This window comes from Podarcis melisellensis, assembly GCF_964234715.1.
Source record: "Podarcis melisellensis genome assembly, chromosome: 10".
NCBI lineage: Eukaryota > Metazoa > Chordata > Lepidosauria > Squamata > Lacertidae > Podarcis > Podarcis melisellensis.
Genome location: NC_138542.1, coordinates 39610603 through 39622916, shown reverse-complemented (window position 1 = coordinate 39622916; position 12314 = coordinate 39610603).

Genomic DNA, 12314 nt, shown 5'->3' with positions numbered 1-12314 from the left:
GTGGGCTCCAATGGGCTTTGCTTTTTAAAAAGCATTTGAGTTATAGGGGTGTGTGAATTAATCAACTATTATCACAGTCATTTCATATGGGAGGGAAAGATGACAGATGAGGGTCAGATCTCAGAAAGAAAAAGTAAAATACTATGCAGGAAAATATCCTATACATTCTTATGCAGTATTTCTTTATTCCTAATTACATTTACTGTCTTTTTGCGCAGTTGAACTGAAAAGAGATTTGTGTCTAACCCAAAGTAGACGGAAAAGTAGCATGTATTTGTTTGGTGAATTTCTTTGCATTTTTTTCTGAGATATCATGAGAAGGCCATGTAATGGGAAGAATAAGAAGAATCAGTCTTTTTGTTGTGAGAAGGAGCATGAGTGTACATGCTCTTGAACATAAGTACCCTGGAGAACTGAATGTTTATCTCCTCTTAAATAGTATACAGAGGTTAAGATACTCACCGTTGTGAGTAATGTGGTTAAGATCAAGCTCGTCAATGCAAATTCGTGGTCTTAGAGTGGAATAAGAACGCTTATGTCAAATTGATCACCAATCTCCCACTCCAAATGGCTAAATTCTGCTGTTTGTTTTCGTTTCCATGTCTACAGTTAATGGACTGTAGACAAGAGGACAGTGCTAATTTGGATACATTTGTAATGATTTGCATTAAATCCCCTGCAGAGGACATCCTAACCAATGGAAATGTCAAGTAAGGTTTTGAGCACAACTTTTCTGTGACATGTGATGAAAAAGTGATATTTTGAAATGTTGAACTAATAATGTCTGTCTCTGGCTTTTCAAAACAGCAGCTGTTCCAAGGCAGGTAATGAAACACCTGTGATGACAAAGATGCTTGGGACCGCAGGTGTGATTCACACAGGCTACAAAAAGGCAGAAACCCTAAACACAATTCAGTTAAGGTAAGACTACACAGCGCCAAGAGCATGGAGTCTCAAAACTTAAATTATGTTCCTTGTGAGAACACCGTTTCCTTTTAAAATCTGCATGATTGGGAGGATCAGTGTGGATGGGAAGGTAAAGATGTCATCGAGACAGGGCCCCAGAGCTTTTGCAACACACTGGAAATGACTGCTCAGAGTAATGTTCAATCGTCTAGATATCCTGTACAGTGCGTAGCCAAGCAGGTTACAGTTATATAGATGAGAGTGGAGCTGTGGAGAGGAGGCTCCTATTTGAAAAGAAGCTGGGGTTTCGGCTTCTGGACTATGGAGAGAGAGATAATGGTTTGCAACTCAGATATGGGGTGTATTTAGGCATTACATTCTCCAATCCTCCAAACCATAGTTTGGAGCTTCAGTAATGTGTTTTCTGCATGTGCCAGTATTCCTCCCTCCCCCTGCCTTCCATTTCCTCCTGCTCTTTTGCACCTGGCTTAGCAGAATATTTCCTGGTTTCTAAAACCACAGTTTACCAAGATATTTCACATTCTCATTGTGGATGCAGCTGAAACTGCCAGATTACTGGTGGAAATGTAAGGTAGTAAAATAATTTGGGGAACTGATATATAATGAGTTGAAAAAAGTATTTAAAATAATATTTTCTAAAAAAACAAAAACCCGAAACCTTCCTTTTAAGAATTCTAGGTGCTGATATCCCAAGGGAGCAGAAAAGACTATTTACCGGTATGTATGTGACCACAGCTACACGGATTCTATTGACTCAGAGATGGTAAGAAGATAAAGTCCCTACCAGAGAAGAATGGCAGATCAAGTTGATGGATTATGCCAAAATGGCTAAAATGACCGGAAGAATCAGAAATCAGGAAGACCAAAATTGTAATACTGAATGGGGAAAATTCATGATTTATCTTAAAATCCATTGTAAACTGTTAAAATTGTTAGTAGGATTGGAATAACACTTGTAGTTTAATGGTGAATTTTGGACACAATGAAGAGGTACTATAAAAAATTGGGATTATTATAAAAGATGCGGGAGGAAATGATTAACAATAGAACCCACAAAAGGGAGGGGGAATCCAGGAGTTTCTTGGGAATCTTGTTTCTATGTTGTATGTTGGATATGTAAATTTTAATATGAAAAACAAAATAAATAAATTTATTTTTAAAAAGAAATTGCCAGATTGCCAGATGAATTTTGCCATAAACTGCAGCTGTATTCCAGGGCTGTTCACTACAGAAAGCAGGCTCCTTGAGAGACCACCTTCATACATTCTGAGTGACAGTTTCCATTGGTACAAGACTGGCGATTGTGTGTTCAGGCAGGCCAGTTTGCGTCTGTCCTTGCATGAAAGGGAGTCCATATACTGATGAAACAGAATAATGAAAAATTGGGTGAGTCAGGCATTGACTCGAGAACACAACGGTCTCCAGGAATAAATACCCTGGACTTTTTCTTTTGAGTTGCTTTGAGAAGTTCCTTCTTTTATTGGGGTAACTCGGGGACAGTGCATTGTATTTTAAGGGCATCGGTTTGGAAGCTGATTTCCTTTCCCTCCCACTTGGTATCTGAAAAGAGCGCTTCCTTTTACAGTAGATGGCATTGTTTTTCTGTCGCTTTGCCAGCTGATGTCAAAGCACTTCCACCGTGGATGCAAAAGAGTAATGGGAACAGAGGAGTACTTGCAAACAATCATTTAAGTGGCAAGGAGAGAAACAGCGGGGGTGGGAGAATGATCCAGTGCTCTCCCCTCCAGCCTCCCCCCCCCACAGCCAGCCCCCCTCCCCAAAGGAAGATGTGACATTGTTGGCTATTATCTGGCTCTTTGCCATTTTAATCTACTCACTCTGTCAGAAAACAATATTTTAAATACTAAAAGAAAACACTTGGATAAGAATTTCTTATTAAGAGAAAAGCCGGAGGGAGGGAGGAAATCCTCCCCGCTCCCTGCTCTCCCCAGCTCTGTAGAAAGAGGCCAAGCTCTGACCCACTCATCTCAGCCCATCCCTATTGCTTACATTTGGCTGAACCCAAAGCAATTTCATTTTGACTGATAGACTTGCATTAATGTGAAACCATAATCTATGTGAGAATAAGATCAGGCTCTTAATATGCAATCTATCTGTCGCCCCATAGAAGGCAGCATGGAAATTCCAATAGATTTAAATGGCTCCTTAAAGAGGGAGGAAGCATCTCTCCACATCCATTTGAGATAAGAGACAAGAGAGTACTAACTGCTTCCGTGTTGGTGCAAGTGATATTGAGAGGCCTTCTGCAAGGCGATAGTCCTGTTCATACCAACACATATGTTTACTATCCTTCGAGTGAAGAATCAGGATCATGCTGTCTTACAGTGCAAAATAATCTAGAATTATACACACTAATCCTCCTTTCCAAATACAATTTAGAAGAAGAAATGAATGCTGTTTCATCTGCCCTTGCCTATTAGGACTAGTATTTTGTGTGTTACTGACAAAGCTGCAACCCTGAGCTCAGATACTTCCATGCAAGGACCACAAATCTTCGTGAAATGGTGAGGTCCACACTTGCATGTTCATCGCTTGATGACTGCAGCAATAAGTGATACCTTGAAGACCATTTTGGCTTATAAGGTTTTCTGGACTGGAGTAGGCAAAAGAGTGAAGGTGCCTAGTTTGCACCGCTTTGCATTGTTTACTGTTTTCAAACCCAGTTTTCAAGCCAAAAATTAACAAGGGTGGATGCAATAACTGTAACATGAACCATTACAATTTAAATGACCATTTTTTTATTTTTGAAAAGAAAAGGCACACAGTGCACAGCCATGAGAAGATTAGCAAAAGCTGCACAATTACCCAGCAGGTCTACCCGCCCCCCTCGTTGCATGCAATCGGATGTCTTGGGCTCTGCTCCACATCCCAGTTGAATAAAACCAGCCTGTGCTTTCCCTCTGCACCCAAATTGCATCTGCCATCTGCCTCATGCACAATGTATGCCCAAGCTTTTAAAAAGCAAAGCCGAAGGAATGCCTGCCTGTGCTACTTCAATGCTGCTCTGTCAAGCACTTGTCAAGCCAAAGCCCATACATGGGCCCGGGTGCCTAGTCAGACCGCGGCAAGAGATTTGAAACTGGGTGCCATTTTTTATTATTTGTTTTTGCTGGAGTGACTTAATAACTATCTTGAAAATGAACACACATTAGGCTGGCCAGAACTCCGCCACACCTTATATGGACTCAACAGCTTGGTAGGATTCAGTAGCATGGCATGCTACTATTAAGCACAGATAACAAGACACTTCAGTTCAGTGGAAGAGAGCGAAAACACAAAGCTTTGTGGAAGACTTCAATGCAGAATACGACAGCACTTGGTAGGAATCGATGAGTTGCCTTCATGTTATGCCTCCTGCTTCAGTTAGTCATTTTGTTATAAATGAGCACAGAACATTATCGGGGGCAGAACATAAGCTGGGGGCAACAAAAAGCTTAGTTGACTGAGACAACCTTTTCACCTCAGGTCCCCAAAAGTTGTTGGACTACAACTTCCATCATCCCTAGCCAGCCGGGCCAATAATCAGGGGTGATGAGAGTTGTAGTCCGACAACAGCTGGGGACTAGGACTGGGGGCACCAGGGTTCAAATTCCTGCTCAGCCATGAACCTCAGTTGGTGACCTTGGGCCAGAGACTAACCTACCTCACAGGGTTGTTGTGAGAATAAAATGGGGAGCAAGAAAGAAATATATGCCGCCTTGATCTCCTTGCAGGAAAAGCAGGATATAAATGCACTAAGTCAAGCTAAATAAAATAAACTCTGCTGAACACACACACACCTGCTCTCCCAATGATTTAGAACTCTGCTCAACATTTTGAAAGAAGCAAGGCTGTGAGATAAGCGAGCCAATCAGGCTGGCTCCTTCTTTGGCAAAGGGCTCATAAGCTAGGAACTGACTGAGGAAGAGAATGCGTTTTTTTATTTCTTTTAAGAAAATGACTTTGGTGTGGGAAGCCAGGGAGGGATGTCCTCTTTGCTTAGGCTGCTGGGACTCTGTCAGAACAGCTTCGTGTCTGGCATTTGAGAGGCTGACAGATAACACCTGGGATTTCCAGTATGGCATTTCCCCCCCTTAGGAAATCCCTCTCCAATGAAGAATGCGCTGAGTATGTGCCTCGCCACCTAAATATGGACTGTTCTTGGCTTTAGCAGCCAAGAAATCCCCGGAACAGGTGTTATATTAAGCCAACCCTGCTAACATCTGCCCCCTGCCTCAAGGTCACTAAGTGTTAACATGGGCAGCAGGAGTTTGGAGAAAATAGCTCACAGCTCAGGGAGGCAAAGGAAATTAGTATTGCCCAGCACCGTAAACAAAATCTGACCTCAGAAGTCTCCTGTTCCTGTGTGCAAGGCAATTTAATTTTGCTTTGACAGGGAGCAGGTTCAGTGCTTCTACAGAAAACATACTCATCTTTTCCTGCCAGTATTAATTTATGCCACATTCCATTTCTATGAATACCGCCCAACCTACCTAAAAGGGCAACAGATGCATGCACATATAACCAAATGCATGAAATTGGAGGTAATCTCTGTGGAAGGAAGAGTCTGTGCAGGATTGACTAACAATCCAACAATTGCTCCTTGCAGATAAAACATTTCCTGGAGAAGATGTTAAAATATAGTTAAAATGCTGCATTTAGACATGGATCTCTGCTTAGAGCTAGAAGACAGTTGTCCCAGCCAGTAGTTTCTCTTTCCTATTTCTGTCTAAGCAGCCCCACCTTCTCCCTGTCCACATTTAGTGTAGGAATGTAATGTGTGAATCAGCAGGTCATAAATATAGTCAACAGTGGTGCCACATGACTGTGGCATCTGGGGTTAAGTGTTGTGGCAACCACGGAAATTACTGCTCGCAATAGATGTGATTCCTCAGATCATCTATGGCATGCCTCTGCATGACCACATCTTCAAAATAGGTTGGGTTGGGTTTACACACGTGAAGAAGGAATACACTGCACGAACCCACCCCAAGACTATACATTTTTATATGGTTATTTGCTGTATTGGTGCAAATATAAGTAACCCTCAAATGTAGGCCACAGCACTTCTATATTTGGATGAGGAGTCTGCTTATGACAGCAGCCATCTGGATGCCCATACTCCAGTTATGACCATGGCGAAGACATTGTCCCATGGTTCCCTCTTCCCCCTCCCCCACTCCAGATTAGGAAGTGCAGGGTGGCCAAGGAAGCTGCAGAGTGCTGGATAAATGTTGACTGGAAAGAAAAACTGACACACAAAGCCCTTGGCTGCCTGTCCCCTGTTTGGACAGGGGAGCAGGCTGTATGTAGTGACCCTTCAAATTCATGGATCCAGCAAGTGTTAAAATCTAAGCAAGGATTCAAATTGCTAGCTGCCCTTTTGAGGTGATTACCCTAGGTAATGGGCTATTAAGGGAACAATTGTTGAGATTTTGGGAAGGATGATATTGGGAAAGATGGAGGGCACAAGGAGAAGGGGATGACAGAGGACGAGATGGTTGGATAATGTTCTCGAAGCTACCAGCATGAGTTTGACCAAACTGCGAGAGGCAGTGGAAGACAGGAGTGCCTGGCGTGCTCTGGTCCATGGGGTCACGAAGAGTCGGACACGACTAAATGACTAAACAACAACAACAAAGGGAACAAAGGAAGTGGCTCGGGGACAGACAGAAAGTGGGTGGGCCCCCTCCCTCAACTGGCTGGAAAGACAATGGCCAGTGTTGAGACAAGGGAGTTGAGTGATATGAGCTAGGAGCTAGAAGCAGGAAGAAAAGTTTCAGGCTGGGAAGCAACAAGTTGGGAAGTGAGAGAGTCAGAGAGATGCTTGATCTTTGTTTGAATCCTGGCTGCAGCTAAGGGGGAACCAAGGCCCTTTTGGGTTGCTGATACTGTGAATCCCTCCATCATAGGCCCAGGGTGTGTATATGTGTAAATATATCATAAATACACCACAGTCTCTGCTGTCCCTCACTCAAACATGAACCCTGAGTAAGTGCTTGGAACCCCTGGAATCAGAGATTGGGGTGGCACACAGTGGTATGCTCAAACCCCTGACACAGTGAAATTTTAAAGAAATTCTCAAATGCCCTGAGAATTGGACAGAAAAATTGTCTCTTTTGCACGGGAAGAAACCTTAGGAGAAGTTGCAGGACAGGTTTCAGCACAGCACTAGTACCTAGGAAAGCCAGACTGCTCCCTCAGCCTCATCCGATCTCTGAATTTTCTCCTCCTTGCTCTTGACAAAACAGAATTTGGGCCTCACAGTTTGTGTACAATAAACATGAGTGCTAGCCCTATGAAATTATTTATTGGCTTCTGAATGATATCATTCAAGGTATCAGCATATGCAGAATTTTGCCGAACAGCCTGCAGAAGTTTGGATATTGAACAGCAGAGCTTGTATGAGTACTTATTCTGTGAATAAACTATCTTGGCATACAAGGTTAGACAGAGACAAAGATTGCCTTTGACTGTAATGTTGAGTGACTATCTGTGTGTGTTTTTTTGCCAGTAGTCAAATGTTGTGTGTATAAAAGAAACATGGTGAGGAATGTCGACATTCAGCACACAAACAAAACACTTGACTATTAATTATTATGCTCCCCACTGACAACTTAATATACGTCTTCTGTGCTTCCCATTTTGTTCATCATTTTAGGTTGTGTTTTTTTAAAAAAAGACCTATAATTATTACAGAGCATCTTTTAATTGTGAAACCGTATTCAATGTTTTCTTGCCAACCTCTTCAAACAAGATGATAGGACTCTGTTATTTCAGTTCTAGAAATGGGGCTGGGCTGTCTTTCAGCGATGAAACTTCTACACACATGTCCACAGCTTCAGTTCCTAGCATTTTCTATCCTCAAACGCAAGAACGTAAGAAAATCTCTGCAGGATCAGACAAAAGACCTATCTAGTCCAACATTCTGTTCTGACAGTGACCAACCAAATGCCTAAGAGAAGCCTACAAGCAAGATATGAGTGCAATAGAAGTCTCTCTCTTATAGGCTTCTGATACTAGCCATATGATAGCCATCCTAACCAGTGGCCAATGTTTGCCTTATATTCTCCATGAATTTGTCTAATCCTTTTTAAAGCCATCCAGATTGGCAGCCATTGCTACATTTTGTGGTAGCAAATTTCACTAAGCACGTGAAGGAAAGAGGAACGTGTGGTGGGGGTGTAAATATGTACAATTGGGGGGAGGCAAAGGGTGTTTTAGGAGATAACAGAAATCACTGGGTTAAAGCTGACCGAAAGTCCAGAGGCAGCATTATTATCAATTTACGATGGGGTGGAAGGTTCACAGGCTATGAAAGACTTGCTCACAAATTTATTGACAGCTACACGAATTATTATAGCCAGGAATTGGAAGGGGCAAGCAGATCATAAAATGGAAGAATGGTATAAAGAGGTGTGGGATATAGCTATTAACGATAAATTAACATGTGCCATTAATGTAAGGTGGGGAATATGTAGGAGAAATTATTTTGAGGAGATATGGAGGGTGTTTGTAGAATTTGTACTGCGAAAACGGAAAGGGGTCAAACCATCGCAAGAGGTGTTGACATTCTGGGAGGCTGGATAGTTACAATGCAATGGTCTTGGCGGTGGGGTGCACATTTTTATTCCTATTTATTATGATTAGTATTTTCTCAAAATAAAATAATTTTTTTAAAGAGGAAAGAGGAAGTGCTTCCTTTCTGTCTGTGCTAAATCTCCCACCCCAACTTGCTCTAATCAGTTGATTCATATTTACTTTGACGGAATGAGATAGGCTTGAGTTTGCGAGGAGAGGAGGGAAGGCCATGCTCAATGATACAGCTCCTGTTTTGTATGCACAAGGTGGTTGAATCCCTGGCATTACTAGGTAGGGCTGGAAGAGACACCCGTCTGCAACCATGGAGAGCCACAGCCACAGCCACTCAGTGTAGACAACACTAAGCTAGAAATAGACCAGATATAAGACTCTAACTCAATATAAGGCAGGATCCTACGTTCTTCAGTTTAAGTGCAAAGGTGCCAGCTAAGGTCTTTTGTGGGTGACAATATAATACTCCATTTGGTTTTTGCTGGTCTTGTTAACAAAACTGCTTTCACCTCAGCCTCAGAGCTTAGCAGCTGATCGTTCTGGTTGTGAAACATGTGAGCGTTTTGCTAAATAGGTTACATGCCTGCTCTCTGCTGGGTACTAATAGCTGGCACATCAGGCTGCTTGCTGAACTGTGACAGACATACGAATATTTTCAGCAGACTCTGAATTCATCAAAGAAATAGAATTTCCACCCCATGATCCAAGGGAGCCTACACTTAAACCTGCTGCATTTTTTCCATAACCAGCTGCAAGCAGCAACACATTTGAAAGCTGTCTGGAGAATGGCTTTTTTTAAATAAACAATGCTGAGACACCATGGATCTAAATATGGTTTCTTGGAGCAATGCCAGAGGGAGCCCATGCAGTGTTGCATGATGAAGTTCCTGTCTGCCACCACTAAGTGGTGATGAAGAAAGAATCCATGCATTACCAATGACATCGTGAGCAGTGCTGCTTGCTGTTGGCTGTCGAAGCACAGGAAGGCTATGCCTACATCAAAGCAAAACACATCAACATCCATCCTTCATCAAAAAAAGATCTGCTTTGGCTCCCATTACGTTTCTGAGCACAATTCCAAGTGTTGGCGTTGACCTTTAAAGCCCTAAATGGCTTTGGCCCTGTATACCTGAAGGAGCATCTCTGCCACCATTGTTCAGCCTGGACACGGAGGTCCAGCTCTGAGGACCTTCTGGTGGTTCCCTTATTGCGAGAAGTGAAGTTACAGGGAACCAGGCAGAGGGCCTTCTCAGTAGTAGTGAACGTGCTGTGGAACCTCCTCCCATCAGATGTCAAAGAGAGAAACATTTCTATGACCTTCCGTAGATATCTGAAGGCTTGACATTTTTCAGTGCAGCAGGATCCTCCTTATGTTATTCTGCTGCCCCATCTCCCTATATTTCAAGTAAATGGTAATTATTTGACAGGGCACTTATTTCTACTAAAAGTCATACATAGTTTTAGTATCCTGTGCAATCTTTTCAAGTACTCTGCAGTGATGGAGGCACCCGTCATGTGTGTGTTTATGGTACATAGGCACATGTGCTTAAAGAGGTGCAGAATAAAGGAAGGCATTCACTTATCAGCCCTTCTCCTATCGCTGAGCAGACATTTCTTGGTCCCTGTTGCTGGTTGCTTGCCAATCATTCGTAGAAGACTGACACTTCAGAGAAAGGCAGCCCATATCTATGTCATGCTTCATGGAGCAAAAAAGAAGGCAGGAAAGTTCAACAAGAAGATTTCTGTGCACTTCTTCAATTTTATTGGATGTATTTATGGCCCTTAAGAGATTTCTTAGGTCCTCTTGATCAGAATATTCCATGACAGTGTACAACATATATATGCGTGTGTATGTTACTGTGATTAACAAGACACAGAAAGAGATCATCCAGAGCAAGCTTGTGTGAAATGCTGCTTGATTAAAAGGTAAAGGACCCCTAGATGGTTAAGTCCAGTCAAAAGTGCTCATCTCACTTTCAGACCGAGGGAGCCAGTGTTTGTCCACAGACAGCTTTCTGGGTCACGTGGCTACCATGACTAAACTGCTTCTGGTGCAATGAAACACCGTGATGGAAACCAGAGTGCTCAGAAATGCCGTTTATCTTCCCGCCGGAGCAGTACCTATTTATCTACTTGCACTGCTGTGCTTTCGAAATGCTAGGTTGGCAGGAGCTGGGACCGAGCAATGGGAGCTCACCTAGTCGCGGAGATTTGAACCGCTGGCCTTCTGATCAGCAAGCCCAAGAGGCTCAGTGGTTTAGACCACAGCACCACCCGCATCCCTGCTGCTTGATTATACACACACACTAAACAAGAAGAAAAAAGCCTCTCAACCCTCCTCATCACATCTGACTAAGATACCATCTAAAAAGACTGGGCAGAAAAGGCTTCCATGTAGTTGTAGGGTTGGGTGAGGTCAGACTTCAAAGCAAAAATGGGAACTTGCAGTGACCTTGTGATTGCTATTTTATTGAAAGAAGACATGCTCCCACTCACCCATCAGCTGGTGCGATGGTGCTCCAACAGTCTTTTCTGCCCAGTCTTTTTAGATGGTATCTCACCTCAAGGAGAAAGTGTTTTCCATTCAGTGGGAACCAATTCACCCTTCAAGCACTGCGTTCCAGAGGTTCAAAGAGAAACACGGCTTTTTGAAAGCTCTTCTCTGAACAGACAAGCTCTGCTCCAGTTTTCAGAGGTTTAAGGAGCTGTGCTGGGGGATATTTACAAAGGGTTTTCAAACAGGATACAGGGTTGCTTAGAAAGGGTTGTTTGAAAGCCCTTAGTAAACTTTTCCACTAAGGAGCAGCACAAAGCTGCTTGCAGAGGGATTTCAAACAGTCCTGTGTTGTGCTTTGAAGTCCCAACAATTGGGGGTTCAAAGTGCAGCATCATGTCATTAAGCAATCCCTTCTACTACCATTCATCAGCTGAAATTCAAACCTTCAGGTGGTGCTTTTGCTTTTAAAAAAGAAGAAAATAGGTAGTTTTATACAGCTTAGCCCTGGTTTATTATCCTCCACCAACACCAGTACAAAATTCTGGGCTATGGAGCTGTAACCTATAGTGCCATAATTATTCTACACTTTGCTTAAGCATTGGTCTAGATGAATCTAATTCTCCACAGCATGCCGTAAACAGTATTCTTCCATGGACATTCTTATATGGAATGCATTATTATATTGCTTATTGTAAAGGAAGGTGATACTCCAAGTGCCTGAGTATGGTTAATGGTGTCACAATCTGGCTGAAAGTGACTTATAATCAGCCAACCACAGTAATATGCTGAAAGCGTTTGGAAAGCACTTGTGAAATATTTCAATTTATAAATTGATTGTCCCAAGGAATCATTAGATGTGGCACTTGCCAGGTCATTTTGGGCAGAAAGCCATTGACGCTTAGCAGCAGTTGCTGAAATTTGGAACTTAGAAGAAAGGGGGGGGGGACAGAGGAAGGTGTGGCCATACATTGTTGCGCTGAGTAGTATTGGGGCTTCAGGTTTTCTTTTAACTTTATAGGCCACTAGGGTTGTGCAAAAAGCTTCACATAAGGTATGGACAAAAGGAGAATAGTCCTACTTTGGAGGTAGTCATATCACCTCCAGAAAGGTGGGTTAGGGCTAGAGTTAGGGTTGGGGTTAGGAACACTGGAACACTGTGTCCAGTTCTGGGCACCACAGTTAAAGAAGGATGTTGATAAACTCAGAATGTGCGCAGAGGAGGTGACCAAGATGATCAAGGGTCTGACAACCAAGCCTTATGAGGAATGGCTGAGGGACTTTGGTATGTTTGGCCTGG